The sequence below is a fragment of the Triticum urartu genome, chromosome 4 (genome assembly GCF_003073215.2).
Source record: "Triticum urartu cultivar G1812 chromosome 4, Tu2.1, whole genome shotgun sequence".
NCBI classification, from domain to species: Eukaryota; Viridiplantae; Streptophyta; class Magnoliopsida; order Poales; family Poaceae; genus Triticum; species Triticum urartu.
In genome coordinates, this window is record NC_053025.1 from 89,162,511 (window position 1) to 89,167,896 (window position 5,386).

The 5,386-nt window shown below is 38.5% G+C and overlaps 1 long non-coding RNA gene across 1 annotated transcript; it reads left to right on the top strand.

Moving 5' to 3' along the window:
- The first annotated feature begins 4,543 nt into the window (after positions 1-4,543).
- Positions 4,544-4,879, top strand: LOC125553606. Its single transcript, XR_007304124.1, has 3 exons — positions 4,544-4,601; positions 4,678-4,737; positions 4,835-4,879. It is a non-coding gene; the product is annotated as an uncharacterized LOC125553606 (long non-coding RNA).
- Positions 4,880-5,386: the final 507 nt, after the last annotated feature.

Consider the following 5,386-nt stretch of genomic DNA (forward strand, 5'->3'; position numbering starts at 1 on the left):
CTAGATACTCAAGATGTCCATAACCGGGGACACGGCTAACCATGATTAGTTTGTTACACTCTGCAGAGGTTTGCGCACTTTTCCCCACAAGACTCGATCGCCTCCGTTTGGTTTCTCGCACTACAGGGTGTTTGAGAAGACGGATGACCGAGACACAGTCTTTCAGAAGCGCTAGCACCTTACGACGGATAGACCGGTACACCTACTTTCCCCTACATCTGCTAGTCTACCCTGTAAGAGTTCGCACAACTTAGTCAACTATGCCAGAGCCCATAATGGCTTGTGGCTGCACACGGAAGTTTCTAGTATGAATAATCTCATGATCCCTTTGGGCCTGGGTGGCGGTCCAAATAAAAACAGGCAAGTCCTGAAAACCCCAGGTGCCTCAATCCACCCAGATGTGTGTTAGGTTGCCACCTTAGATAAACCCTTAATTATCAATCTCACATCTGTCATGGATATCACACCCAATCCACGTCTACTAGCATAGCATGGCAAAATAAGCAAACGTAGAAGTAACTCCCAAAGGTTTGATAAAAAAACAGGCAATAGGTACTACCTCATCTACTTCCCATCCTACAATTTAATTAGATCCTAATCATGCAATGTGTGAGGATTGATCTAATGCAATAAAACTGGATTGTAGAAAAGGTATGATCAAAGTGTTACTTGCCTTGCTGATGATCCGCGTAACATAGAGATTCGAAGTAACAGGCGGTGCACTCCGGGTATTCTATCGCAGACAAACAACAGGTATACAATAAGTACTCATCTAATGCACAGGTAAAACTCAAATAAGAGATCTAACCAGAAAGTTCAACTTAAGAACCCTGGTTTGCAAAAAGAATCAAATCGAACGAAGCAAAAGAAATCAAACGGCGAAAGAAAACAACTTCGTTCTAGTAATTTGGATCTAGGGAAAATTTTACAGTAGCAAAAACATGTTTAAGTTGATTATTCGGAAAGAGGGTTTCGAGACGAAACTCCAGGCGCTTGAATCGCCTGATTCCGATAAACGAGCGAAAAGTTATACTAAAATCGGATCAGAAATCGCGATCAGAAAATAACCGCGAAAAATCCGACGAAAAAGAAAAAGTACGAACAGATTAGTTTTTAAACATCACGGAAAACGAGGCGGCGGCGAACCTCGGGCGGCGCGCAACTCCGGCGGCGGCGGGCGGCCGCGGCGGCGGCTGGGGCGGGGCTAGGGTTAGGCGGCAGCGGCTGGGCTCTCTCTCGGCTCGGGCCTCGGGCGCCTTATAAAGGCCCCGGCCAGGGAGTCCTGGCCGAGTACGGCCCGTAGTCGGTTCCGGGTTTTTTTTAAAAAAAATCCGCTCGGAAGAAAAATAAAAATAAATACTAAACGGACTCCAAAAATCATGAAATAAATTTTGCCGGGTTTCTAAAATCAAGCCCGATAAAGTGAACATTTATCTGGGCCCAAACTACAACTTTGAAAAACGCGCATTTTTCCTAAATTCAATTAAAAATACCGAAAAACTCCGAAATAAAACTTATTTGATTTTTTTATTAAATCCTCAATATTTCTATATTTTGGGAAAGTCATTTTATTCCCTCTCTCATATTTTTGTAATAGAAATAATTGATGATAAAATAAATAAAATCAAATGATCCTGTTTACATAATTTGAGAAAACTCAAATATGTAAATAACGAAATCCCCAACTCTCTCCGTGGGTCCTTGAGTTGCTTAGGATTTTTCTAGGATCAAAATCCAAAGCAAAATAAAAATGATATGCATGATGATATAATGTATAACATTTCAAATTGAAAATTTGGGATGTTACAGGCTTGTATGCTTTGTTGAATGATTGGTTGTATAACTTGTGTTTTACACTGTTGGGGCATGATTGATTGCTGTTTGTTGAATGTGAACTCATATCTTGACGAATAATCATGTATGCTAACTTCGTATTGGTAGTTCCTGATCATAGGTAACACACCTATTACTGCTAGCTTGTTTAGTGTTGACTAACTATTCTTTTTTGATTTTTTTTTGTGATTATGTCTTCACATTGCACTGCTCGATCCATATCGACATGCCCACGCTATCTGATGAGGATAAAGATGTAAGGAACTCCTCCCAAGAATCTCCCTTACTCCTTGTATTAACTTGGCGACTAGACTTTACATGTTAAAAAAATATTATTTTCGTGAAACTGGAGCTCCTTCCTGTAACCCATTATACGACTTTATGAGCATGAACCACTTTCAGGTTATGAAAAAATGAGGTGCTCCAAACAAGATTGACTTCCTCTCTCTCTCTTTCTTATACAATGCATGCAGAAGATTGCAGCAAGTAAGTAACTCATTATGTCAATATTTAGAGTGTAATACTTCACAGTGCCATCTTTCCCAACAGATTGAATTTTTTATATTGCTATTTTGTTGAATAGTATCACATGTTTGTTTGCATTTCATACTTTAAATGCTCCTAACGTTGAGAGTTTTTTTCCTGCAATAGGCACGTGAGTTCCTCTCAAAGTTAGGTGATCTTAGTCAAACTCTGTTTTTTGCCAAAATTGAGAATGTGGAGGTAATTTCAAGATATTATTTCAACATTCCTGAGCAACTTTGATTTGTTTACCACCTATTGATTCCTTATTCCTTGCAGGGCTTGAACCATTTTGACGAGATCCTAGAAGAAGCAGATGGTATAATTCTTTCAAGAGGAAACCTTGGAATTGATCTGCCACCTGAAAAGGTTATCTCAACCTTCGCAATGCATTATATCTTAATGTGTCGTCCTAGTAGTAAAAAAATTAGAGAGAATCACTCCAATGCATTGTTTCTTAAGGGTCGTATCTAAATGATATTGCACTATAGAGAAAATTAAAGAACGAAAACAGGGAGTGCAAGAAAACGAGTTAAGAGCCGCATCTATATGAACATACAGCTCCACTCTCGTTCTTTCTTAATTATTACAGTGCCACATCAGCATTTTGACTATGATAACGTGCTAATAGCCAATCATTGTGAGTGCCCTTGGCAGTTGTTAAGGCATTTTGCTTGATTAACATGTATTTTTCCCATTTGCATGAAGCTTAGCGATGATTTTATGTGCTTTGTTAGATTTGCTCTTTTTTAAAATAAAAATCAAGGGTCTCTATTGAATACTACTTTGTTTGTTCTTTAGGTGTTCTTATTATTTCAGAAGTCTGCTCTGCACAAGTGCAACATGGCTAGAAAGCATGCTGTTGTTACTCGTGTTGTGGACAGTATGACGGACAAACCTAAGGCCTACTTGTGCGGAGGCAACTGATGTGGCAAACGCGGTGCTGGACGGTTAGTTTTTGCCTCTTGCAGATATCTTATGCTTTGGTGATCCTGTATAGCTGCTCATTACTGCACCCAAACAAACTATTAATGAACTTGAGCTGATCTTATTTTCCGAAAATATGAACATAACATATGGGTACACTCAGTTCTGAACTCAACCACCTAGTTCTGAACTCAACCACCTAGCACCGTAATATGAATAATGAATCAGATGAGGTTAACAAGTTTGTACCTCACATATCTGAGACAATGAGGACTCCGTGTGCTCGGTCTCATACTTCCCATTGTTGCTATCATGGTTTAAATTTTGCGGAGTAGTGCCAGTCTGCACTAGCAATATTATGTTAGTATTGAGTGTAGCAATGTATGCAGGATATGCTTCCCGCTAAAGCACCAGCAGCAGCCAAGAAGATTGAAGAATCCAATGGAAGTTCTGATTCTGAAAGCTCTGACTCTGAGGTATTCATTTACCTACCGACTTTGAAGTGGAAGCTTCATCATTTAATAGCATTTTAATTATCTTTTTGCCTGATTTCACCATGTTTCACTTCATTGGTTTTCAGAAGCCAGCTACTGAAGTGAAGAATTATGCGGTTGCTACTGCATAAAAGAAAAACAAGGAATTGGATGGCTCTGACAGTGATTCTGACGATTCGTCAGATGGGGTAAGAATCATATTTCTAGCAATGCATGTCTATGTGAGATAACTGAGTACAAAAGCATAAAACATATTTCTTGCACTTACCATTCCGCTGATCTCGTCGTTTAATTCTGTGGAGTACTCATATTTCTTAGTCCTAACTGGAAAACCGTTTGCAGGATATGGCCACTAAAAAACCAGTAGCCAAGAAAGTGGTAGAATCCAGTGAAAGTTCTGATTCTGACTCTGAGGAGGTATCAGTCCACTAGTTATATGAAAACTAAGGCTTCATTATTCTATCTTTATAATGTGATACTAACATTTTCAATATATTTCAAGGATACCACTGCTAAACCAGTTCAATCTTCCAAGGTTGTTGTTGTTAAAAAGAATAAAGAATCTAGTGATAGCTCATATTCTGACTCAGATTCAGATACTGAAGAAGTAAGTTCTCTGTTGTACTTGTTTACTCTTGGTAACTTCTCTTTTGTGATATTTGTATTTATTAAACATTGTTTTGCTGGTAGCAGATCTTTTATCTATGCCATCTTTCTAATGCGGTTACTTTCTATGTCTAGGATATCACTGCTCAAACAATTTCTGTAAAGAAAGAAAAATCTAGTGGTAGCTCAGATAATGACTCGGATTCAGATTCAGATGAAGTAAGTGTTCTGTTACTTGCTTACTCATGGTCACCTTTTTTGTGCAATGTTTAAAATTCCTTCCAATGTTTTGCAGCCAGCAAAATCTACTATTCCTGCTAAGAGGCCTCTGACAACAGAGAAAAAGAGTGAACATGTACGCATTATTTTTAAAATTTTATTTTCTTGAAAGCATTGTCTTCTGTGATATTTGTTGTACATTAATTGATCTTGTTGTAATTCAACATTTGCAGTCCAAGGATGATTCTGATGATAGTTCTGATGAGAGTGACGAAGAGTCTGCACTAAAGAAGCCTAAGGTACTTAATTTTTGGTGTTTGCCTTTTCATTTGAAGATTTTGCTTTATATTGCATTTCTTATTCTATCCCAGGATCCATCTTCTAGTGGTGCCATGCCAGTCTCTAAGGTTGCCAAGAAAGAAAGCAGTGGTGATGATGACAGTTCTAAAGAGAGCTCCAGCAGTGATGATGAAAATGATCAATCAATGTCAATGGTGAAGTCCAAGCAGAACGAAGTATGGTTTGAGTATATTTATGTTGTTGTAATTTTTCCTCTTATGTTTGATGGTAATTGGCCTCTAACTAGCTTCCTATTTTCAGGAACGAAGATCTGAATCATCCTCACCCCTCTAGAGAAATCGGTTTACTCATTCAAGTTCTAGAAATTCTTTATAGCTTTCTGAGTTTACTTTGGTCTTGCATGTGTTAGCTTTCTGTTTGTGCCCCTTTCTATGTCTGTTTCTTGTGTGCAAGCGCTCCATTCTATGTGTGTGACTCTGTGAATT